The following is a 27815-nucleotide window of genomic DNA, read 5'->3' on the forward strand; positions in this document are numbered from 1 at the left end:
TAATACACTGTTAAAATTAACTATTTCTAAATCAAACAGAAATTAACAATTGTAATAACAATATAGAAAGCATTAATTCCAAACTTCCTGAAAGGAGTACCCTCATTTGCTCTTTACATTTCCTGAAACGTGTGATTCCATGCATGCCCACGGAAGTCTTCCTTATCTACTGATAGATTCCAAGTCACAAGGCTGTAAAAGGAAGCTGAAGTTATAACACCATGAAAATACTAATAAATACACAACTTACTAGCATCTATCCCTCAGCCATCACATAGACATCGTTGGTATGTCTCTTACCAGATGTTCTAATAATATAGTGTAAACTTAATTATAAAGAGAGACTGGAAATCCAGTAAAGATGCACTGAAAAATGATAGGGAAGAAATAAGTCACTGACAAACAAAGGAGTGGATAGTTAACATATAAACAGAAATAGATAAGGATGGCAGCACAAGTGGGCCTAAAATTAAAATTACACGAACAGGGACTTCCCTGGTGGCGCAGTGGTAATGAATCCACCTGCCAATGCAGGCGACACGGGTTCAAGCCTTGGTCCAGGAAGATCCCACATGCCGCGGAGCAACTAAGCCCGTGCGCCACAACTACTGAGCCCATGTGCCACAACTACTGAAGCCCACTTGCCTAGAGCCTGTGCTCTGCAACAAGAGAAGCCACCGTGATGAGAAGCCACCGTGATGAGAAGCCCATGCACCGCAATGAAGAGTGGCCCCCGCCACTGCAACTAGAGAAAGCCCATGGGCGGCAACGAAGATCCATCGCAGGCAAAAATAAATAAATTAAATAAATAAATTTATATTTAAAAAATTATATGAGCAAAGGATTAAGAGAGTCCCTTGAAGAAATGAATAAGACTCTTAAACTTTTTTTTTTGAAGGTGTTATGTATGTTTATTTTTTAAACAAATTGTAATAATAACAGTATGTTATTGTGTTACTTTTTTGGGCGAACTGAGGTAATATCACTTCAAAATAAAACAGTTTGAGATACTGCCATGGATTTAATGTATTTTCCATAGTTAGAATAGCTTCTTTGTTGGATCTCTCTGCCCTATTTTAATCTCCTGTTATTCCATATTGTTTAAACGTGTTTTTAATGGATTTTTATGTTCATACTATAAAAAGTCAAAAGATTCAAGGATTTTATTTATATACTTTTGTCAGATAAAGTATGCCAACACTTCCAACATTAGATTCTTTTTCTCAGTGCTGAATAGTAACGAGGAATCAAAATTATAATCTAAATTTTGTCAAATACAAGACAAAACAAACTAGGTGTCATAAGTTTTAATTTTATTTCTCAACAACTTCCCAACATTTTTGTCTGTTTTCCATTACTTGTTAGGAAATTTCTTTTACTGTTTTGAATGGATTCCCTTTAAGTGACTTTCCTCAGTACCATTATTTCATACATTATCCTACCATCTGACTTTTCATTTTGTGTCAGTCTATCCTACTAGATTATAAACTGAGCTAGGATGGACCATACATAGAAGCAATGAAAGAGGTAGACCACCAGGACTCAAACTTTTTGTGCTGAGGAACCCTTTATACTTCTAAAATTACTAAGGAGCCCAACAAGCTTTTGTTTATGTGGATTACATCAATTTATACTTACCACATTAGATATTAAAACTAAGAAACATTTTAAAATATTTATTAATATATTTTAAAATAACAACAAACCCATAAATAACATATTTATGAAAAATAACTATATCCTCCAAAACAAAAATAAACTGTGAGAAGAGTGGCATGATTTTATAGCTTTGTAACTTTAAAGTCCAGCTTAACAGACCACAATTTTCACATCTACTTCGGCATTCAGTCTGTTGCAATATGCTCTTCTGATTGAAATGCATGAAGAATATGAAGTATATGAAGAAAGTCTAGTTGCATGCAGATATGTAGCTGGAAAAAGGAAGAATATTTTAAGAGCCTTCTCAGATCACCCTAGATATTCTTCTTCTTCGACACTACCAAACTCAACAAGTGGTACTTTCTTAAAGATTTGTTGCAATGTGGAACCTAAAACCATGTCAATGAATTTTTCATATTCTATTACATTAAATCCATCAGTTACTTTACACTTTGAGTGGATCTTTTTATCCATGCATGATTTTATAACATATAAAACATTAATTTTTTGGAAAACATCAGTTCACTAAGCTTAAGAACATAAGTTCCAAATGTTGACACATCTCATTACACAATATGAAAAAAATCATATTCATTAATATCACCATGGACTTCATCAGGAGAATCTCTAAGAACTGGAAAGCTGTCAAGCTCATGGAGGCAGACCCAAGTTTTCCAAAATTCTAATTTTCATTTAAAAGCATGAATTTATCATTGGCAACAAATACTATCATTTCATTCATTTGAGAAAGTATCTGCCAAATACTCGTTTGAATAACCATACGATGCCAGTTTTCTTTCAAGTATAAATCAAGTTCCTAAAAAAGGTCGCCAATTTAAACAATTTCACAAGTGCTTTTCCTTGAGACAACCATCACTCTCACAGAATGAGGCAGAAGTATTTTACATTTACTTCCCATTTTGTCACAGAACAAAGATGTGTGCTCATGCGTCAAGATTTAATAAAACTGAAAATTCTTTCCGCTTCATCAAGGACATTTTTAAGTGAAATTAAGCTTTGTTTTCTCCTGTTAGAGTCCATGGTGGTGAAGAATACAATAACTAACTAGGCCAGCTTGGTGCCATTGTCTTAGTTCACACTAAGACCAGCAATTTTACATACCATTGTTTCTGTACCATGATGAAAATGGCAAATAACATCTTAGAATTAATATGAAAATACTTTTGACTATCTGTCAAAAAAGATCCCCAGGTGGGGTCAGTGGAGATCCAAATTTTGAGAACCATGGAGGTACACTAACATCTGTTGATAATTTACATGCCATACGATGTTAGACGCTTTCATTATGTATTTCGTTGGTTCCTTTTTTAAAAAAAACAGATAGGGAGGACTTCCCTGGTGCACAGTGATTAAGAATCCACCTGCCAATGCAGGGGACATGGGCTCGAGCCTTGGTCTGGGAAGATCCCACATGCTGCAGAGCAACTAAGCCCGTGCGCCACAACTACTGAGTCTGCGCTCTAGAGCCCCTGAGCCACAACTACTGAAGCCCACAAGCCTAGAGCCCATGCTCCGCAACAAGAGAAGCCACCGCAATGAGAAGCCTGTGCACTGCAACAAAGAGTAGCCCCTGCTCGCCGCAACTAAAGAACGCCCGCGTGCAGCAATGAAGACCCAACGCAGCCAAAAATAAATAAATAAAATAAATAAATTTATATATATAAAAAATTAGGGCTTCCCTGGTGGTGCAGTGGTTGGGAGTCCGCCTGCCGATGCAGGGGACATGGGTTCGTGCCCCGGTCCGGGAAGATCCCACATGCCGCGGAGCGGCTGGGCCCGTGAGCCATGGCCGCTGAGCCTGCGCGTCCGGAGCTTGTGCTCCGCAACGGGAGAGGCCACAACAGTGAGAGGCCCAAGTACAGCAAAAAAAAAAAAAAAAAAAAATTAATTCCAAAAAGGAAAAAATAAATCCTTGAGGTTCAAAAAGATGTACAGTCACTCTATTGACTGTGAAAACTTAATGTTTTTTAAAATGGTAAAACACACAAACAGATAAAACCAGATTTAATACTGTTTTGCTCAAATCACAACTTCATGATTTGATCTAGTCTTCCCCACCATATCTTATTGAGCTCTCTAGCCTATCCTTCTGAAGCAAGCTCGAATTTCTGAACTTCCCAGAAGAGCCAAAAACAAGTCATCTACACTCTGTGAAAAAGCCAGGAAGTCAAACACAGAAAAAGAGAAACTTAAAGCCAAGAAAACCAACTTCCGTGATAAAGCCAAGGATGCGTAGCTTCAAGTTCAAGGGCCCAAGCATTAAAAATCAAGGAGCTCTCATTGAATACTTGTAGCTTACACGTCCATTATGGCTCAATATAACAGGCAATGAAAAGTAAAGAGAAATCTAAGACTAACACGCAATGAAGTACAATGCTCCACACCAAGACTGTTACCAACAAAGCTATCTGAGCACTTAAAGTTTTTTGCTATCTAATACATTAATATCTTCAAGATATACCTCAGAAAGTTTAAATTATGGAAAAACATAAATCTGTAAATGCTGGAACACTGCAATCCAATAGTTCCAGGGACAGTTAGGATTATGTTTTTTATTTACAGAGGCAAAGATGCAGTTTTACTGATGCTACTAGGTAGGTTCTTGCTACTGGTGACAGGACCACTAGCTTCAACCACGGTCCTGCTGCAGAAAATTTAAACCACTTCTATTAAAGCCAATTTTGGGGGCAAAAAAATTCCAAAGCATCTCAATGCTGTTTAGAGGGAAAAAGAGGCTGCATTAGACACTAAGAATGTATTAGCAGCTCAAATTTTTTAAAAAATATATGAGATGATAGACATAATAGGCATAAGGCAAATCAGAAATTCTTAAATTTAAAATAGAAGGAGCTGCCTCAGTAGTCCTGTCCCCTAGCTATAGTGTACTGTATTCTCTCTCCTCAACAACGAATCTGCATGAATTGATATGCTAACTGCTCTGCAAAACACCCTTTTATTAAAAAACAGTAAATAAAACATACACACAACGACTCTTTCTTTCCCCTGACTTCTACAGATGAGGTATGAGATATCATTAAGTTTAACTGGCCTTTATTAAGCCTTGCCCACATAGTCAGTCTGAGAAAATGACTCAGCAAGACTCAGCCCATATGAGTTAAGCGATTAACACAATTAGGTTAAACACACATTTCTCTAACATGCTCAATTTACAGATAAAGAAAGAGGCTCAGAGATTAAATTACTTGCTCAAGCTCACAAAGCAAATTAACCGTGATTAGAATTCTGTCCCCCGGCTCAATATTCTGTCACATATACTTGGGCACTAAAAGATTATTTCCAAAAAATTAAAGGCTCATTGTCAGCCACCAGTAGGCACATTCACATATACTCTCTCATGATCCTTAAAGATTAAATCACTCAATATACAAACAAGAGTTTAAACACACCTTTGTTAAGTCTTTCACTAGAAAATTCCAACTCCAATACATTTTGCACATTGTCTGGGCCACTCATCCTTTTAAAGCTGAATCTAACCACATCACATACCTGCTTAGACCTTCACTGGAATTCAAATCGTTAGCATGGACTACCAGGCTCCGGATGATCTGGCCAACGCCTACCTCTTCAACATCTACTGCTCTGCTCAACTTACCTGACTCATACCTGCAACACAGACCTTTTCGTTCTTTGAACTAGATAAGCTTCTTTACTCACCAAGGACCTTTTCCTATTTCCTCTGTCTGGAATGTTCTTCCTTCTCTCCTCACTCTTTTCTCCTACCTAACTTCTAATAATATCTCAGATAACAGCATAAATTCCAATTCCTCAACCAAATTCCATGAGCTGTCTCCCCATTCCCTGAAACAGATTAAGAACCTGTTTATTCTGATCTCACAATATATTTTGTATTCATAGTAATTATCTAATTAGAGATTACTCTGGTTTGGTGTTTTTGTTTGATGAATATGCATCACATCACCCCCACCAAATTGCTGCAAGTATGGTGATCATTAAGTCTGTTTGACCAAAACAGTCTTCATTTGTCATGTTTCCCAATGTCCTGTCCAAATTTACTATGTCTCAGATTTCATATTTTTAACAAAGCTGCGTTAAAGTATGTGGAGAGGGTTTGGCAGACCTTGAATTGGTACTAACTTCTGCCAAGGTCTTACCAAGTAGTTATGTGAGACAAATGTCCAGTGTAAACAGTTATCACTTTCTAACACATGGTTGCATCTAAAAAGATAACCAGTGATAACCTGTTGCTCTTTCCCAACCCTTTACAAATGCAAAATAACTGACATTTCCCTTTCCAGCATAGCAAGCTGACAAAGTGTAATAAAAGGCAGCCAGTTCCCTGTTTTGTTTTTGTTTTTTTTTGGGGGGGGGAGGGGGGTAGCACACCGCTCTGCTCACAGGATCTTAGTTCCCAGACCAGGGATTGAACCCAGGGCCATGGAAGTGAAAGTGCCAAGTCCTAACCACTGGACCACCTACGAAGTCCTCAATTCCCTCTGGTTTTAACAGATGCTGGGAAGAGAATGTTTGAAGCTGCTGCCTCAACAAGATGCAAGAAGTCATCAGGTCACCAGTCAGTGGGATAAATGGGTAACATGGAAAATTATACGTGTATGTGAAATGTTCTTTTATAAGGTATACAGAGAGTAAAAATGTTTTTGCTACGATAATTTTATATTATACAAGTATATATAAAATCAATCTATATATTTTGCAGTAAGCCCTCTAGGCAGCAATTTACTCAGAAAAAGTTTATGTTTAAAGTGATAATACTGACGAGAAGAAACAAATCTGACGCAGCATCAGCATTTAATTCAGAAGGTAGTAGTTACTGTAACACTGTGTCTGAAGATGACAATAACACATGCAGCTACAAAAGATGCCATTACAAACATTCTGTGAAGCATGACTTAATTTAGGTCAAACCACCGTTCCTCTAAATTAATTTTTCATTTTTTCAATTCCAAGTTTCTTGTCACTCAAAAAAATTTTTAATGAATCAATAATTATTAATCTGTTGGCTTCATTAGCAGAATAACTTGACAAAGAGATAGTCATGTTTAAAACAGAAAAACCATCATCCCATTAATGGCATGTTTTACTTAGTCCAATTTATGGAATGAAAATTAAGCTTTTGGCACTGAAAACAGAATAATGTAATTTGAAAACTACATGTTAAGAAGTTAGTTATATATGAACACTATGGCAAAATGGTTATGTGTACTTTTTTAAATTTTGAAAATACTGTATTTTCAAAGTCAGTCCCAGGGTCATTACAAGTGCTTTCTAAAAACACCAAATAAGCCTTTACGTGAGCAACAGGAATAGAAATCACTTTAAGGCACATGGTAAAAAACTGGAGACTTTATTCTAAAGAAGTTTTGTTTCACAAGTGGACTCATCATGAAAACACTAGAGAATTAGAACTTGAGCAACTATTGGTTTTGCCATACTCCCATTTACTAGGCACACCTCTCCCCTATAAAGTGTTGTGGGTAAATAAATAATAATAAGAGTAAAGCTTCTGTAGGTTCAGTCTGTTGAAGATGAAACATCTGATATTACTGTGAATGCTACTGTGAATTGAGTTAAAAATATATGCAACATTAAAGACAATTTTTTTCTCTTAGTAATAATGAGGATACAAATTCCAGTGGAGTACAGATGTCATGGTAAGACAGTATTTCTACTAAGCTTAAAAAAAAAAAGAACCTATACAACAAAAAATATACTTGGAATGATTGTGGAACACATTATTCATAACTGCAGGGACTTCCCTGGTGGTGCAGTGGTTAAGAATCCGCCTGCCAATGCAGGGGACACGGGTTTGAGCCCTGCTCTGGGAAGATCCCACATGCCGCAGAGCAACTAAGCCCATGCTCCACAACTACTGAGCCTGCGCTCTAGAGCTGGCAAGCCACAACTACTGAGCCCACGTGCTACAACTACTGAAGCCCTCGTGCCTAGAGCCTGTGCTCCACAACAACAGAAGCCACCGCAATGAGAAGCACGCGCACCACAACAAAGAACAGCCCCTGCTCAAAGCAACTAGAGAAAGCCTGTGCGCAGCAACAAAGACCCAACACAGCCAAAAATAAATAAACAAATAAATTTTAAAGAAAATTAAAATAAATAAATAACTGCATATAAAAAGGCTACAATATTCTACCAACTGAAAGACAAGCTTTAGATGTTAAACCTTAGAAATACACACAGTGACTCAACTATAAAACCTGTGATCAAGCTGTTAATAATACATATGAATGAACGGGCAGCATGTGATTTGTTACATGTCCTCAATCATATTTTAGAAGTGTTTGAGCCTTTAAAGAACTACTTCATGAATCTAAGTATCCTACAATGGTACTGAACTTTTTTTTAATAAATGAGCCTTCTAAATTTTGGTTGCATTTTTAAAAATCAGCTGGAAGTATTTAATGAAGTGAAATGCCAAAAACATCTTAAGGCTTTTTTACGCGGGCCTCTCCCGCCGCAGAGCACAGGCTCCAGACGCGCAGCCTCAGCGGCCATGGCTCACGGGCCCAGCTGCTCCGCGTCATGTGGGATCTTCCCGAACCAGGGCACGAACCCGTGTGCCCTGCATCAGCAGGCGGACTCTCCACCACTGCGCCACCAGGGAAGCCCCATCTTAAGGCGTTGAAGCCTTTGGCAAATTGCAGTTCTTGAAAATGAGGCTGCAAACAGGGAAGTGCCAAATGAAATTTCCAATTATGTATTTGCAATATATAAACCCTAAAATACAACTCAGAGAACTGCCGAAAACTCTATTTAAAAAACACAACCATACTGGAAAAAACACATTCTTCACAGAAATACAAGGGACATGGCATTAGAGACACAGTTAATAGTTAATAAAGGTATATGACTATGACACAAAGACTATTCTGCCTTGATTATCTTTTTAACAATCAAATATTTGATACTAAAAAAAGTGTTACTTTCACGAATACAGACATTCATTTTTAAGAATTAAAAATTCTTATTTTTAAAAATAGTTTTGGAATAAATAAAATCAGTGTCAAATATTTCAATAAATTATGTAACTATTTTCTGCACCCCTTTCACTCTCAATACTTCAGTCTGGATGATAAATTACATGGTCACTCCAGCCACTAGGCATACTCAATTTTGTTCACTCTCCACCAACCTAGCACAGTGCCCGTAGTGAGTACTGAATACATGTTTGCCAACTTACTGAAGAGCTCACCCCTTTGATCTTTCCAATAGAGTTTATATGGATTAGTAGAGACCTCACATAAATGAATTCACAAATAAGGGGAGGAAATCCCCATCCCCGCCCTACCATTAACTACTTCAGTTAAAGATATCAGTTACTAGTTACCTAAGTTAGGTCCCTTGATCTCACCAATCTTGTCCCCAACACGAATCACACCAAATCTTTAATATGTTAATTCTCACCTTCCCAGCTCGGATCCTCATCATCTCTCTCTCTTGGATTCTACCTAGCATTTTGCAAATCTGTCTCTCTGCCTCCATTAATTCCCATGTTAATATTTTGGTATATATCTCTTTGTGTTCTTTTTAACACACACATCAAAGTATATATACAGTCATCCCTCGGTATCAGTGGACACTCAAGTCCCTTATGGTTGGCCCTCTGTAACTTGGATACAGAGGGCCAACTACAGCACACTTTTTAAAGAGAGGAAAATGTCATACTTTAAATCTGAAGTCATTCCCCTACTTGATGATATCTTAGAAAATCCAAACTCCTTAACAAGACTTTTGAGGTCTTCTACAATCTAGCCCCAATTTATGTCCTGTCATGCCTCGAATTCTAGCCTCTATGTACTACCTGCAGTCCCCAAACACACCATGTACCAATGACTCCTCCATTCCTATATTCCTATATATTCTGGCTCCAGAATGTCTAGACTCAAACTCTCATATTCCACAATAGGAAATCAACACATAATGTCTAAAATTAATAAATACAGAAGTATAATCATATGATTTAGAAATATGACTTAAAAAAAAAAGTCAGGAAAATGCTTGCTTAATCATGGCCATGTTAACACAATTCTAGCTAATGAAATGTGAAAGTAAGCCGGCCAAAGGGCTTCTGGTCAGAGTTTTTATGCTCCTAAAAGAAGATAAAATGGGGGAATTCCCTGGTGGTCCAGTGGTTAGGACTCGGCAATTTCACTGCCGGGGCCCAGGTTCAATCCCTGCTCAGGGAACTAAGATCCCGCAAGCTGCGAGGTGTATCCCACAAGCGGCGAGGTGTGCCCCCCACCCAAAAAAAAGAGAAAAAGAAATGAGAGAAAGCCAGTTTTTGCAACCAAAAATGTAATAACTGATTCATTCATAGATCAAACCAACAGGTAAAATGTTACTAGAGAATAAGATAGTTGCACCATCTCAAAGCATCACCCTACCTATCATTTATTAATTACAAAGGGGGAAAGTACCTTTAATGGAGAAATCTGGCAGGCTCTATCTTACCCAAGGGCTCAAACTTAGTATCTCCAATAATAGGACAAAATGACATTATGCACTGAGATGTGATGCACTGAGAAAGACACATCACCTAGGTAGTATTTTTGCCAAAATGTTTAATTTGAATCTATTCATGGGGAAACATCCAAAATGTGGGCCATTCTTAATAAAATATTTAGACTCATTCAAAAAAGTCAATGTCACTATCTTATTTATTCTCGATTAACAAAAGTAAAGAGACAAGACAACTAAATTCAATGCATAATCTTGAATTGGACTCTGGACACCTACACCACCAACCACTCCCCAAAAAAGGCAAAAATGTTGAGGCAGTTTGAATAAGAACTATAAAGCATATATTACTGACTAATATTAAATTTCTTGGGTGTAACTATGAGGTTGTAGTTCTATAAGAGAACATTCTTGTTCTGAGGAGATACGTACTGGAGTATTCAGGGGATGAAGTGTCATGATATCTGCAGCTTACTTACAAATTTTCAAATCGCTTAGCAAATAAAAGAAATACAAATGGTATGAGTGCACAAATGCAGCAAAATGTTAATAATATAGAAAATCTACATGAAGGACATATATGTGAATAGTTACACTATTCTTTCAAATTTTCAGTGCATTTGCACGTTTTTAAAATAAAAAGCTGGAAGGGAAAAACAGAGACACGAGGGCCTTCCCTGGTGGTGCAGTGGTTGAGAGTCCTCCTACCAATGCAGGGCACACAGGTTTGTGCCCCGGTCTGGGAAGATCCCACATGCCGCGGAGCAGCTGGGCCCGTGAGCCATGGTCGCTGAGCCTGCACGTCCGGAGCCTGTGCTCCGCAACGGGAGAGGCCACAGCAGTGAGAGGCCCGCGTACCGCAAAAAAAAAAAAAAAAAAAAAGAGACATGAGGAAGAAATTGTCCCTTTTCCTCTGGATGATGTTATGACTCAGTACGTCTGGAGCCTAAAATTGCTGCATGTATCTCTATACCAATGAAGAGAACTAGCCTGAGGACAAACTGACTTAGTGGCAGGATGTAAAGATAACTTGGGTTCTTGGTGAGGATGCTGAGCATTTAACAAACTAACCCTAAAAGTGACACATCTTCAAACATTTTGCTGTTGTTTAAGCCAGCTGGGTTGGGGGGGGCAGGGAAAAGCAAAGAGCTGTCACCTCCTAATACATAAATGTACTGAAAAAAAGTATTGCCATCAAAATTACATTAAGGATGCGGAACAAAGAATTAGCAGCAAAGAAGAGGGACATCACAGTACTTATCCTTTCTATGCTATACATTCTAATGCTATGTTTTTAAGCTAATAGGCATTACTTTAAATATAAAATTTTAAAAAAATATTATTCAAATAAAAACAGATGCACCTGTAACTGGAAATCACTTTCCTGACCCAGGAGTAAAGGCACTTACTACAGTGATTTACCACACGATAAAAACATTCTAAACCAAAGAAAATGTCATATATAGAAACCAACTCCATCCCTTTTCTGAAAGCTCCTAGAACCTTAGGTTGGTGGTAGTTAGATTTTGACATTCCAGTGAGTCCCATTTAAGGGGTATGATGTTTGATGCTGGGAAGAGCAATGGCTGCTTAAAATTATCAACAAAAGAGATAAATGGGAAAAAAAATCTCAACTACGTATCAGCTCTTTCAACCTAAAAATATGAAGTCAAATTCTTTGTCTATAAAGAAACTACATCTAATCTGTTTATAACCATCCCCAAAATTATGTACCCAAAGAAATTACTCTCATAAAGATATTTTTCTTCTCATTTGTGTGTGTGTGTGTGTTTTGATAACTACTTCTATTTTTTATTTATTTATTTTTTGCCTACGTTGGATCTTCGTCGCTGCGTGCGGGCTTTCTCTAGTTGTGGTGAGCAGGGGCTACTCTTCATTGCGGTGCGTGGGCTTCTCATTGCAGTGGCTTCTCTTGTTGCAGAGCACGGGTTCTAGGTGCATGAGCTTCAGTAGTTGTGGTGCACAGGCTCAGCAGTTGTGGCTTGCAGGCTCTGGAGCGCAGGCTCAGCAGTTGTGGCATATGGGCTTAGCTGCTCCGTGGCATGTGGGATCTTCCCAGACCAGGGATCAAACCTGTGTCCCCTGCACTGGCAGGTGGATTCTTAACCACGGCGCCACCAGGGAAGTCCGAAAAGATACTTTTCAATAAAGTTTTATGAGTCAAATAATGGTAGCACTTGTACCAATATTTCAAGCCTGGCCAGTATTGTTTTGTTCTAGGTTTTTAAAAATGATTTCACTTTTGTAAAGGTCTGTATTTCCAGCTTCTCTGGTATAATGTACTGGAAAGAATATGGGCTTTAGAGTCTGAGAGACCAGGATTAACAATTCTCGTTTCACCACTTACTAGCTGTGTGACCTTCTTGGCTCAATTACTTAATGTTCCTAATCCTCAATTTTCTCATTAACAAAATGGGGATAATACAAATTTCCTCAGAGGATCAGTGTGAGAATGAACTGAAATAATGTACAGGCATACCTCATTTTATTGCATTTCACTTTATTGTGCTTCAAAGACATTGCGTATTACAGATTGAAGGGTTTGTGGCAATCCTGTGTCGAGGATGTCTGTTGGCATCATTTTTCCAACAGCACTGCTCACTTCCTCCTGTCTGTCACATTTTGATAATTCTCGAAATAATCCAAATTACTGGAGGTTTGTTCCAGACCACCACAGTAAGGCAAATGCCACAATAAAGCAAGTCACATGAATCTTCTGGTTTCCCAGTGCATGTAAAAGTTATGTTTATACAACGCTGTAGTCCATTCAGTAATAGCATTCGGTCTAAAAAAATGTACATACCTTAAAGATACTTTATTGCTAAGAAATACTAACCATGATGTGAGCCTTCAGCAAGTCACAGTAACATCAAAGATAGCTGATCACAGATCACTATAACAAACACAATAATAATGAAAAAGTTTTGAAATATTGAGAATTACCAAAATATGACAGAGACACGAAGTGAGCAAATGCTGTTGGAAAAGCAGACTTGCTCAATGCAGGGTTGCCACAAACCTTCAGTTCGTAAAAAGTTAAGAATCTGTGAAGAACAATAAAGCAAAGCACGGTAAAATGAGGTACGCCTGTACTGAGTGCGCTTTGGACATGACCATGCTGGTATGGCCTGAACTATGGATGCTATACAATCTCAACCTATTTGTGATGTGGGTTTTTTTTTTTTTTTTTTTTTGTGGTAAAAACAAGTACCAGGGCTTCCCTGGTGGTGCAGTGGTTAAGAATCCACCTGCCAATGCAGGGGACAGGGGTTCGAGCCCTGCTCTGGGAAGATCCCACATGCCGCGGATCAACTAAGCCCACGCACCACAACTACTGAGCCTGTGCTCTACAGCCCATGAGCCACAACTACTGAGCCTGTGTGCCACAACTACTGAAGTCCGCATGCCTAGAGCCCATGCTCCACAACAAGAGAAGCCATCGCAGTGAGAAGCCAGCACACTGCAACGAAGAGCAGCCCCCAGCTCACCGCAACTAGAGAAAGCCGCAGCAAAATAAATAAATAAATAAATAATAAAATAAATTTATTTTTTTAAATAGTACCATAAAATTTACCATCTTAACCATTTTTAAGTGTACTGTTCAGTAGTGTTAAGTATATTCACACTGTAGTGCAACAGATCTCCAGAACTTTTTCATCTTGCAGAACTACGTGCATTAAACAACGCTCCTTTGCCCCTTTCCCCCCAGCTCCTGATAAGCACAAGTGGTCTTTGGGTTCCTTCCACCTCATGGCTACTGTAACAAGTGCTGCTATGAACACGGGTGTGCAAAATCTTTTCAAGACTCTGCTTTCAATTCCTCAGGATCTATACCCGAAGGTGGGACTGCTGAACCATATAGTAGTTCTATTTTTTAAATTATCTGACTAGTTATGATGCTTGTAATCCTAAAATACTCACGGTTTTTGCCCCAATAAACCTTTGGAATATTTACCATGTACTTCTCAAATTTCGCATTTTGGTTAAAAAAACTTATCATCATGCCTGTGAGACATGCTCCTAACTAGCATATTCCGTAAGTTAGTGGCACTGATTCGCCCAGCCAGTGGTAGCATCAGGATTATGTGACGTGGATCTAATCCTGCCACTCACTACCCCATCTACAGGATGAAGTACAAGCTTACTGCCAGACCATATAAGGCCCTTCACAGGCGGCACCACATAATTTCTAAACACTTTATGCTCCAGACCCAAAATGTTGATAAACAGGGAACTGGTTAACTAAATTGTGATACATCTAATGGAACACTATGCGCAGTTTTAAAAAAATGAAGAAACTAATCATGAGGAATGATCTCCAAGATACACTGTGGAGGGAGGAAAAAAAGTAAAATACAACTATTTCTGTGATGTATTTAATAGTACAACCTTGGTTCTCAAACTTCAGCTTGTATGGAAATCATCTGGACGGCTCCGTCAAAACACAGATGGCTGGGGACTTCCCTGGTGGCACAGTGGTTAAGAACCTGCCTGTGAATGCAGGGGCCACAGGTTCGAGCCCTGGTCCGGGAAGATCCCACATGCCGCGGAGCAACTAAGCCCGTGTGCCACAACTATTGAGCCTGTGCTCTAGAGCCCATGAGCCACAACTACTGAGCCCACATGCCACAACTACTGAAGTCCGCGCGCCTAGAGCCCATGCTCCTCAACGAGAGAACCCACCGCAATGAGAAACCCACACACCGCAACCAAGAGTAGCCCCCGCTCGCCGCAACTAGAGAAAACCCGTGCACAGCAACCAAGACCCAACACAGCCATAAATAAATAAATAAATTTATAAATGTCAGACTATGCGTGTTAAAAAAAAAAAATACAGATGTATGAGTCCTACCCAGGGAATTTCTGATTCAACAGTTGACAGGTAGAACGTGAGAATTTGCATTTCCAGCAAGTTTCCCGGTGATGCTGGTGCTGCCGTGAAGAGGTCCACACTTTGGAACCAGTGTCTTCACAGTCACTGCGTATTTTAAAAAATGGATCATTCTTTGTTCATTGCAGCACTATTTACAATAGCCAGGACATGGAAGAAACCTAAATGTCCATCAACAGATGAATAGATAAAGATGTGGCACATATATGCAATGGAATATTACTCAGCCATAAAAAGGAACGAAATTGAGTTATCTGTACTGAGGTGGATGGACCTAGAGTCTGTCATACAGAGTGAAGTAAGTCAGAAAGAGAAAAACAAATACCAGATGCTAACGCACATATATGGAATCTAAAAAAAACTGTACTGATGAACCTAGTGGCAGGACAGGAATAAAGATGCAGACATAGTGAATGGACTTGAGGACACAGTGGGGAAGGGGACAAGGTGAGAGAGTAACACTGACATATATACACTACCAAATGTAAAATGGCTGGCTAGTGGGAAGCTGCTGCACAGCACAGGGAGATCAGCTTGGTGCTTTGTTGACGACCTAGAAGGGTGGGAAAGGGAGGGTGGGAGGGAGGCTCAAGAGGGAGGGGATATGGGGATATACGTATAGATATAGCTGATTCACTTTGTTGTACAGCAGAAACTAACACAAGACTATAAAGCAATTATACTCCAATAAAGGTATTTTAAAAAAAAAGGATCATTCTTTATCATCTTTAAAGAAAATCAACCCACCACAGATTGTTCAAATTCAATGGCTGAGGAAAGCCAAATATGGTCTTAAAAGAAAATCATCCACTGAAGCAGATCATGGTAGTTATGTGAGAAAATTCAACTGACAAATAGCAAGGAGGATGAGGCAAGCTGTAATAGTACTCCATTTCAAAATCTACAAAACAACATATGTACAATTGCATTGCATATATCATACAATACCAAGCAGGCACACTGACACCATTGCTTTCAGGAAGATGTGTTTTACAGTAGAAGAGTCAAGAGCAAACTAACAAAAATTTTTAATTATTTACTCTTGAAATTGAGTTACCTATAATGCTTTCCTTAAAATTAATGTTTTAAGACCTCCATTTCTTCCCTTCTAGCCACTCATTTCCATCAACCAAATTCACCTAACAAGAGATGATAAAACAAACTGTATTTGAAAATACAGTTCTCTAAAAAACTCTCACTCAACTGAAGCAATTTTAAACTCAGTAGGTTTGCTAAAATTCAATAGAAGATCAGGAAAAAAGGCAAATGTTTGAAGAAACAAATCCATTCAGCAGGGGCTAAAGTATTCCAGGGGGCTCACGCATTCCAAGGGAGACAGAATGTCAAGGATGAGGATGTTACCTGAGACTGAGGCAAGTTTTAAAAGGCAAACTGTGCTTAATTAAATCACTGCTGGAGTTGGAATCATCATTTAATAGAAAGACCACAACCTAGGGCAAAGAGTAATAGCATTTATATATATATACACACACACATGTGTATGTATATCTTCATCACCAATGACTTAAACAGTGCCTACTAAAAAGCATAACGTAGAAAAAAAGTAAAAAATCAGCTCAAGAAAATGTGTTGGGGGCTAAAGAAGAAAGTTTAAAAAAAGTCCTGTAATCTGTGGCACCTACATATAGACATCTTACTAAAGAAAGTTTTTCAGAAGAGAAATTGAAGAAAAATTAGAGGGGGAAGGGGCTTCCCTGGTGGCACAGTGGTTAAGAATCCACCTGCCAATGCAGGGGACACGGGTTCGAGCCCTGGTACAGGAAGATCCCACGTGCTGTGGAGCAACTAAAGCCCGTGCGCCACAACTACTGAGCCTGCGCTCTAGAGCCCGTGAGCCACAACTACTGAGCCCACTCGCCACAACTACTGAAGCCCACATGCCGAGCCTGTGCTCCACAATGAGATGCCCAAGCACTGCAATGAAGAGTAGCCCCCTCGCTGCAACTAGAGAAAGCCCATGCACAGCAATGCAGACCCAAGGCAGCCAAAAATAAATACATAAAAATAAATTAAAAAAAAAAAAGATGAACCAAAATTGATAGGACCACTTTGTAAAATCGTTCAGTACTATGTGTGAAAGCTAGTACCTACCAAAGCTAAATATATGCGTACACCATGACCCAGCAATCCCACCCCTAATTACACATGCAAGAGGACTGTGTGCGTATTTTTAAAAAAAGAAAAAGAAAAAAAAATTAGAGGGGGAAGTTGTGATATTATAGTGTAAAAATTAGTTATTTGAGTGTATCAGGTTAACAATGAAATTATTTTTATTCCCTTAAGCACCCATTGATCATCAGTCACAAATACCCCAAAAAGGAAACTGTCCACCTGTTGCTTAATTTATAGTTACCTGTGTTATATAAGATATTACTATTAAACACTTTTATTAGAATATTTTATTGTACAGAGAAATACAAACTGCTAAACCCTGTCTGACTTATCCAAAAAGCCCATTATTCTTTTTTTTTTTTTTTTTTTTTTTTTTTTGCGGTACGCGGGCCTCTCACTGTTGTGGCCTCTCCCGTTGCGGAGCACAGGCTCCGGACACGCAGGCTCAGCGGCCATGGCTCACGGGCCCAGACGCTCCAAGGCATGTGGGATCTTCCCAGACCAGGGCACGAACCCGTGTCCCCTGCATCGGCAGGCGGACTCTCAACCACTACGCCACCAGAGAAGCCCAGCCCACTATTCTTGAGGGAGGCATATTAAGTTAAGAGCATGGCTGACTTCCTGGAAGTCCATCTTAGAGCTTAGGTTTAAGCCAGTTTCATTAAGATGCTATTTATGGTCCTGACATTCACAAACCTGTGGAGACCCTTTTTGAATCCATTTAAAATAGAGAAATTACTTCTGTAAATGTTTCATTCAATATGAAAAAAAAATGCTTATATTTATCCCCCAAAACTGGTTCACTCACATTTTAAAGGATAATCCTCCAACAATCCTAATACTTGAGAACTAGTGAGTAAATCTTAAATTTACCTCATCCAAGCTCATAATTTTGTTTGGATTATATTCACCCTCAGGCTTCACTTTTCCATCGATGCATCCCAATTTTTAAAATTCTTTCTGAATACAAGAAATAATTTCATTTTATTATAATAAAGCATTTATCTAGCATCTTGTGGAAAAATTATTCCACAAAAGTCAAACTCTGATTATACATACATAAGGCAACAAAACTCATTTTTTATTATGTCTCCAAAATATATCAAACTTTCTACTTCAACAGAGACTACAGAAGATAAAAGAACTTCTAGGGAATTCCCTGGTGGTCCAGTGATTAGGACTCAGTGCTTTCACTGTCACAGCCGGGATTCAACCCCTGGTCGGGGAACTAAGACCTCGCAAGCTGTGCGGCACGGCCCAGGAAAAAAAAGGAACTTCTCATTGGCCATAATCATCAATTCACAAATCTGTAACTGTATCGTATGGTAATACAATCTTTAATCTTTGTCTTAGTTTTCAGTTCTCCTACCTAAATGTCTATCTCGTCTCATTTCTGCTGGCTGGACATGTCACCTGCATAAAAACAAAAGTCTGCTGCTTCTTCAGGGTCTAATAAAATGGAATTAAAAAACAAAGTCAGTAAGGCACTAAGAAAACACTAAGTACTATGTGTGGCTTTAATTTAGGTGATTTGTGAATATACTATTTGTTTTCATCTGGATTATGTTCGGAGGTTAATGGAAGACTAATCTCTAGATACATGTAAGTGTTTCCACCTGACTGTTTAAAATTCTGTATCTTAAAAAAAACAAAACAAAACTTTCTTTCATGAGGTATAGCAAACATAACTTTGTAAGACAAAACAGTAAAGGGCATAAAGCTTGTATTTCCCACAAATATGAAATGTCTTAGAAGAGCAGCAAAGATATTGAGAATCAGATTCTAACTTAGGTGCTGAGAAAGTAGTGGTATTTTGGTGCACTTTTCAAAATTCTCCACTAGAACTTAAACACCACAAGGATAGGCACCAAGTTGTACTACTCACCACTGCATCTCTGGCGCTCACAGAGAGTGCCTGACACATTGTAAAACCTCAACGGCAAGTGCAAAGGCTTATAGCTTAATTTCCTACTTTATTTTTGAAAAATGACTATGGCACACAAATCTTTAATCTATTTTGAATCAGACACCACTTCATACACAAAATAAACTATCTAAAGAGACATAAAAGCAAATGTAGCAAAATATTGGCAATTGGTGAATCTAGAGGAAGGATATAAGAGGATTCATTATAATAAGTATCTTTCCTGTAGGTCTGAAACTTTGCAAAAGAAGAAAAAAGTTTTCAGAATTCTTACTCACTTAAGCAAAGAGCTAACACTTGAACAGTTATTTTGATATTATATTTACCTTCCACAGCACTCTTGTCCATTTATTATGCTGAATATATATTCCCATACACAAAAATATGCAAAAAGACACTACTGGATTTTTAAAAATTCACACGTATCCATTAATGTCTAATTTAAGGAAGGCAAAGTTAGTAAGACTGAGAATATACAAAGAGGTAGAATAACTCTACTCACATTTTGTAGGGAAAAATGTTTACTAGTAGGTTTCAAACCAGCTAAAAATCAAGCGGGCGATACCTTATCATTCAATGCCAAGTGCTATAATATATAGGACCCACTGCAATCCTCTGACAGATTATGAGTTTGCTGAATCATTTGTTGGTCAGTATTCTATAAAATAGTATACATCGAGAGCAAAAGACTGAAATTTAAGACTACAGTCATACTCTGTTCAAAAAGCAAAAAATACTCTCCCTTCCCCCCAAGTAAATCAGCCAAGAATTATACATCTAAATTAAAGCTCTTTCCTTTAAATGGTGCTGTTGTGAATACTCTGATTCCCTACTACATTCATTTGACTATCCTAAATAACAAAAATATCAGTATTTTGAGGATGGACTAGATATTTACAAGAACAGTAGCAAAGTATCGTCCATCCCTAATCCTACTGGATGTTATTTATGAGTTAAAAAGTGGAGTCAAAAATCATTTGGAGTCAAAAATTACTTCAAATTCCAGTTAAACTAGAAGAGAAAAATCTTTCTGACCCCTTCTCTCCAAAATCACACCAAAACTTCAAGGAAAACAAGAAATATAAAGAGTTTACAAATGGAGAGACACTGTAACTAACCACAATAGATGAAGAAGTTTATGACCTCAGAACCCACTAAAGAAGATACCAATGAGGAGCAAGCCAATTCACGTCTAAATAGGAGGTTTAGCAATAGGAGGTATTAGGTACCAGGCAGAAAGTAAAGGCTGATTGAAGGTTTATATAAGGACACCCCAAGACGTAGCCTCCATTTCACATAACCAGATATTACCACTCCTCAAGACCTAGCAGGAGTCTAAAGATTTATTCTCTAGAAAATGTGAAACTGACACACTCTGAATTTAGGAACAAGAGGTTCAGTGGAGTGTGGAGATGAATCTAAAACCAGGGAGATTAAAAAGCCCCACCCATGTTTACAAAGCTCAGGAACATCTTTTCAAAGACCCATTCTTTTTTTTTTTTTGGCACTTTTTAAAAAAATCTTATTGAGGTGCAGCTGATTCAACGACCCATTCTTAATTATGAACGTATGTCCTGAAATCACCAATCATTTGAGAAAGGCCTCTAAAATAAAATACAGAATAAAACAAACATGGGTATGGAAAACTTGGAAGGAAAAAGAGAGTCAAGAAGAAAATGTCAAAAAACCTATCTTCCAAGAAAGATACCGTATTTATAAAACAGGAACAGAATGCTTAAAAAACAAATTTTAAGGAATAAAGCAGAAAAAGCACTAGAAATTTAAACATACTACAGCTGAAATAAAATCTTCAATAGAAAAGTTAAAAGATAAAGTCAAAGAAATCTCCCAGAAAGAACGAATTAGCAAAGCTAGAAAATAGAAAATTATACAATCAATCCAGGAAGTCCAACATCCAACTAAAAACAGAAAAAAAAGGGAAGAAAATCACAGGAGGAAAAAATGTAAGAAAACGTGAAGAAGTTAAGGACCTGGAAAGGCCCACCAAGTATCGAGAATGATAGATTTATTTTAAAAAAGACCCACCCACTAAGGTACATGATCTGTTACCAGGAATTCAAAAAAATTAAAAAATCTAAAAACTTACAGAGACAAACTAGGCCATAAACGATGAATAAATCATCAGAATGAGGGCTTCCCTGGTGGCGCAGTGGTTGAGAGTCCGCCTGCCTTTGCAGGGGACGCGGGTTCGTGCCCCAGAACGGGAAGATTCCACATGCCGCGGAGCGGCTGAGCCCGTGAGCCATGGCCGTTGAGCCTGCGCGTCCGGAGCTGAGCCTGCGCATCCGGAGTCCCGCAACGGGAGAGGCCACAACGGTGAGAGGCCAGTGTACCGCAAAAAAAAAAAAAGATTCAGAATGGTATTGTACCTGCCAACAACATCAGAAGCTAAAAGACAAAAGTAATACTTTCAAAATCCTAAGGGAAAATTATTTTCAAACCAGAACCCTAGGCCCTGTCAAACTTTCGATGGAGTGAAAGGAAAGAACTTAGACATTATCAAATATGCAAAGTCTCAAGAAATGTCCTTTGCCATGTACCCTTTTTGCAAGAAGCTACTAGAGAATGATATGATCCAAGGCAATAAATTAACAACAGTATCTCACATGAGAGAGGCTAAGGGAACGGAAGCAAGAAGGAGAAAGACTTAGAAGAGAGGCATCCAGGAAGAAATATATATATATCTCTAATGGCTTGACTGTGTAGAAAGTCATTCTGAGAGGTTGTTGAAGGATATAGGAAGACTTGCTAATGGGTAAAGGAAATTAATCAAATAAAGAGAACTTTCAACTTCGGAGAAAAGGAAACAGAGTCATAACAGACTATTTGGCTTGATAGGGAATATTCACATGGCCATATTAACGTAACCACTGGATATCAATTTAACAAAAAAAACTGGGATAAAAGTGGGATGAGATTATAACAGGTTAAAATTTTCATCTAATATTAATACTCAAGAGATGGCTGTATACCTTATATTTTGAAAATATAGGAGTATATAACAGAAGAGGTAGAAGATGCTTCTAAAGAAAAGGACTGAAGATGGAGAGGAAATGAGTCAGGAGACTGCTTTTTTTGTTACTATAAATCTCTTAGCAGTTTACTTAACTTCAAATATGTGTACACATCACTGGTAAAAATTAACTTTAAAAAGCTTTCAAGGGACTTCCCTGGTGGTGCAGTGGTTCAGAATTCGCCTGCCAGTGCAGGGGACACAGGTTCAAGCCCTAGTCCGGGAAGATCCCACATGCCACGGAGCAACTAAGCCTGTGCGCCACAACTACTGAAGCCCACGTGCCACAACTATTGAAGCCCACGTGCCTAGAGCCCATGCTCCGCAAGAAGAGAAGCCACCGCAATGAGAAGCCCGCACACTGCAACGAAGAGTAGCCTCCGCTCACCGCAACTCGCGTGCAGCAACGAAGACCCAACGCACCCAAATAAATAAAATAAAATGTATAAAGAGCTCATGAAACTCAATAGTAAAAAAAAAAAAGAAAAAAGAATGCAATTAGAAAATGGGCAACTGACGTGAACAGATATTTCACCAGAGAACACACAGATGGCAAATAAGAACATAAAAAGATTTTTCAACACCTCTGGCTATCAAGGAAATGCGATTTAAAACAACAATGAGATTATTACTACACACTTATCAGAATAGCTAAAACACAAAATAGTAAAACCACCAAATGCTGGTGAAGATGCAGAGAAACAAGGTCACTCACACGCTATTGAAGGAATATAAAATAGCACAGCCACTGGAGAAACAGTTCAGTAGTTTCTTATAAAACTAAACATGCAATTACCATATGACCCAGTAATTGCACTATTAGGCATTTATCCCAGAGAAACAAAAATTTATGATCATACAAAACCTTCTACACAAAAATTCATAGCAGCTTTATTTATAACAGCCAGAAACTGGAATCAGCCCAGGTGTTCCCCAATGGGTGAGTAGTTAACCAAACTGTGGGGAATGCATACCATGAAATACTACTCAATAATAAAAAAGGTACTACTGATGCATACAACTTGGATGAATCTCCAGGGAATTAAGCCGACTGAATAAAAGCAAATCCCAAAAGGTTACATCGTATATGGTTCCATTTATATTACATTTGTGAATGACAAAATTTTATAAATGGAGGACAAATTTTTGGAGGAGAGAAGCGGGGGTGGAGGGAGGAAAGGGGTATAGTTAAAAAAGAACACAAGGGATCCTTGTCTCTTGGAACTGTTCAGTATCTTGACTGTGGTGGTGGCTACATGAACCTACAGAAGTGACAAAACTGTAGTGAATTTCATACACACACAAATGAGTACAAGTAAAACTAGAGAAATTTGAGTAAGACTGGTGTGCTGTAACAGATGACAATATCCTGGTTGTGATATTATACCACAGTTTCACAAAATGTTACCATTAGGAGAAACTGGGCAAAGTGTACAAGGGATCCTTCTGTACTGCTTTTTACAACTGCATGTGAATCTACAACTGCCTTAATAAAAATGTCAATTTAAAAAAGCCTGCGTAAGCACTGCTACTGATGTGAAAGAAACAAATGAATACTGTCCTCTGTTCTGATTTTGCTACATTGTACTTTTTGGGTCTCCAGAATAATGTTTCTTTCCATTTTCTAATGTTTTACAACCTTGGATGCTCTGTTTGCTGGAAACTTAGTGTTCCATCACCAGTTGCTGTTTTCCCCAAAAATATGATTTTTCATCTCTGGAAAGAAGGATAAATATCAAGCAATTACTTTTGTTTGTAACTCAAACTATATGGTACTACTATCTTCAAATATAATGTTTTTTCTCATTTGAGATTTACCTTCAGATGAGTTTTCTTCACCAAAATTTTACTCTAGTCATCTTTTCAAATTCCTTTTCTTATGACCCAAATTTAAAGGACTTAATCCATTAACCCCCAATATTCACCTCTTTGAAGGAAGCAAATCCATGACCTTTTCAAGACTTTTATCAGTCTTTGGGTTCAGACAATGGTCTCAACACTTTATAGCTCTTTTACACTCTACCTTTATGACTGAACCATCTCCATAAGCAGTCTTCCCATGCAGATCTCTTAGTTATTCACAAATTTATATTTTGTGCTAAATAACGGTCTCTTATTTGTAAATCAACTCAACAAGCCCCTATTTCTCGGTTAATCACAATTGCTATCACAGCACTGGCTGGGCAACTCTGTACTGTTAAAAGTTGAAACAGATTGACAGTATTTCTCCTATCATTCTTTCCCTTTACAAACCGAACAGGAATATCAGTATTTCCTTTGCCACATCTCGTATACCATTATACATGATAATTCTTGAAAATAAAATAATCATTTCTAACATTATCAGCTCAGCTCTGCTGTGTTACACTCTGTTTGCAAAAGACAAGTAACCTGAACAAACCCCTTGGTATTTGGTGCTGAGACTTGTTACTTTCCCACTTCTGTCAAAACAAAGACAAAACAACAATAAACCACTGTAACTCCACTTTTCAAATTAAAACTGATGAGTAGGAGAATGACCCTATCATTAATTTTTTCAAACAAAACAATGAAATTCTCAGGATGAGAAACACAGCCATGAACAGGATTGGATGTGGATTTTAGTCAAAACTCTTTCACTAATTAGCCATATAATCTTCTGCAAGTTACCTCCCCTCATCAGTCTCAGTTTCCTGACTCAGTTTCCCTGGTGGTGCAGTGGATAAGAATCCGCCTACCAATGCAGGCGACATGGGTTTTATCCTTGGTCCAGAAGATCCTACATGCCGCGGAGCAACAAAGCCTGTGCGCCACAACTACTGAGCCTGAGCTCTACAGCCCACGAGCCACAACTACTGAGCCCACGTGCCACAACTACTGAGGCCTGCCCGCCTAGAGCCTGTGCTCTGCAACAAGAGAAGCCACTGCAATGAGAAGCCCACGCACCACAACGAACAGCAGCCCCCCCACTCTGCTCACTGCAACTAGAGAAGCCTGCGCCCAGCAACTAAGACCCAACGTGCTAAAAAAAGGGAAAAAAAATTCATATTAGGGTATTTTCCTGTATTAATATTCCAAGGAGATCTATGTAGATACACACAACAAAAAGACAAACCTGCCTTCAGTATCTGAAAGTACAGACCGGTAATAATAAAGCATGGGAAAGTACCTTAAAGGATCCTCTTGACTCAATGACCACTGGTTAACAGTAGTTATCACATGAAACAGTGAGGGGCTGTCTGTGATTAAATGCCCTTTTAGAGAGCTGTGTCAAGTGGCAAAGAGTTTTTTGGGGGCTTTTTGGTAGTAAAATATACGTAACATAAAATTGACCATTTAAACCATTTTTTAAATTTCAGTAAAAAAAACACATAACATAGAAATATACCAACTTAACCAGTTTTAAGTGTATAGTGTAGTAGTGTTAAGTGTATTTGCATTGATACACAACAGATCTCCAAAACTTCTTCAGCTCATAAAACTAAAACTATACTATATCCATTAAACAACTCCCCATTTCCCCCTCCCCCCAGTCCCTGGGAGACTATCATTCTACTTTCTACTATTCTACTTTCTGTTTCTATGAATTTGACAACTTTAAATACCTCATATAAATGGAATCATGCAGTATTTGTCCTTCTGTGCATGTTAACCATTTCTAAGTATACAATTCTGTGGCATTAAATATATTCACACTGCTGTGCAACCATCACCACTATCCATCTCCAAAACTTTTTTATCTTCCCAAACTGAAACTCTGTACCCTTTAAGCAATAATTCCCCACTAACTGAAATTCTGTACACATTAGCCAATAACTTCCCATTACCCAGTCCCCAGGCCCTGGTAACCACTATTCTACTTTCTCTATGAATTGACCTATTCTAGGTACCTCACATAAATGATTTTATGCAGTATTTGTCTATTTGTGTCTGGCCTGTTTCACTTAGCATAGTGTTTTCAGTGTTTATCCATGTTGTAAAATCTATCAGAATTTCACTCCTTTTTAAGGTTCAATAATATTCCATTGTATGTATATGCTACATCTTGTGTATCCATTCATTGGTCTATGCACATTTGGGTTGTTTCCACCTTTCGGCTACTGTGAATAATGCTACTAAACAGACAGTAACAAGTGTTGATGAGGATGCGGAGAAATAAGACCCTGGTGCAGTGCTATGGCAACATAAAACTGTGCAGCCACTGTGGAAAACAATATGGTGGTTTCCCAAAAAATTAAAAATAGAATTATGGTATGATCTAGCAATGCCACTTCCAGGTATATACCCAAAAGAACTGAAAGCAGGGACTCGAACAGATAAGTCTATGACAGTTCTTTTTTTTTTCCCAAAGTTAATTTTTGATGTCAGTCATCCTAATGGATGTGAAGTAACGTCACATAGTGGTTTTGATTTGCATTTCCCTAATGATTAGTGATGTTGAACATCTTTTCATGTGTTTACTGGCCCTTTGTATCTTCTTTGGGAAAATCTCGGGATAGTTCTTAATCAATCCTAAAAATACAAGTTCAAATGAAAGAAATTCCTTAGGCGGGCTTCCCTGGTAGTGCAGTAGTTGGGAATGTGGGGGACACAGGTTCGAGCCCTGGTCCGGGAAGATCCCATGTGCCGCAGAGCAAGTAATCCCATGCGCCACAACTACTGAGCCTGTGCTCTCAAGCCCGTGAGCCACAACTACCGAACCCACATGCCACAACTACTGAGTTCGCGCGCCTAGAGTGGGAGCTCTGCAATAAGATAAGCCACCTCAATGAGAAGCCCGCGCACCGCAGCGAAGACCAACACAGTCAAAAATAAATAAATAAATAAATAAATAAATAAAATTTTTTTTTTTTAAAGAAAAATTCATTGGGCACGCTGGCATTCCTGCAGCATGAGCCACTGCCTGGGTGTCACAGCAAAGTCCTGTCACGTTTAATATGAAAAAGGTTTTGCTCAATTCTCTAAAAAGCAGCCTCTCATATAAAATGGGCTCATTTCAATTAAATAAACCAATTCTTAAATGCATGTTAGTGGAACCATCCTACTCTTCCAACGCTTAGTAAAAACACTCAGAAAGACAACAAAAAGGGTGTGTTCATTTTATACCTCTCCCAGAGGCAAGAGCCTTTACCAATTTAATTTTTTTTTTTTTCGGTATGCGGGCCTCTCACTGTTGTGGCCTCTCCCGTTGCGGAGCACAAGCTCCGGACGTGCAGGCTCAGCGGCCATGGCTCACGGGCCCAGCCGCTCCGCGGCATGTGGGATCCTCCCGGACCGGGGCACGAACCCATGTCCCCTGCATCGGCAGGCGGACTCTCAACCACTGCGCCACCAGGGAAGCCCACCAATTTAATTTTTTACATGGAACCCAGAGACTCCGTTTCCCAGTGAAAGACAGTCCTAACAGAAAAAGTAATATGAAGTCGAGGGGTGGAGGGAGGATTAACAACACCAAAAGACAGCACTTTCAGTAAAACAGCCCACTAAAAATTTCTGCTTTGGGACGAGTCCAAGTACCTACCATATCACGAAAAGGGTAATGTTTTCCTGAGCTCATACTGCCAACAGGGTTATAGCCAAATAAACCAATGAAATCTGCTCATCCAAAACCAGTAACTCTCTTTAGCAAATACTTCAACAATCTGAATTTCCAAGACCAGTTTTACCCTAAAATTACTCTA

General features: G+C 38.6%; 1 protein-coding gene and 1 long non-coding RNA gene across 2 annotated transcripts in view; both read right to left on the minus strand.

Moving 5' to 3' along the window:
- Positions 1-27815, minus strand: part of RAB10 (RAB10, member RAS oncogene family) — a 75452-nt gene that overhangs the window by 43346 nt on the left and 4291 nt on the right. The window lies entirely within an intron of this gene.
- LOC137205391 (uncharacterized) lies at positions 805-27376 on the minus strand. Its single transcript, XR_010934113.1, has 4 exons — positions 21229-27376; positions 18567-18646; positions 18071-18157; positions 805-1931 (listed from the first exon to the last, which is right to left on the minus strand). It is a non-coding gene; the product is annotated as an uncharacterized lncRNA (long non-coding RNA).

Source organism: Pseudorca crassidens, chromosome 14 (genome assembly GCF_039906515.1).
Source record: "Pseudorca crassidens isolate mPseCra1 chromosome 14, mPseCra1.hap1, whole genome shotgun sequence".
Classification (NCBI taxonomy): domain Eukaryota; kingdom Metazoa; phylum Chordata; class Mammalia; order Artiodactyla; family Delphinidae; genus Pseudorca; species Pseudorca crassidens.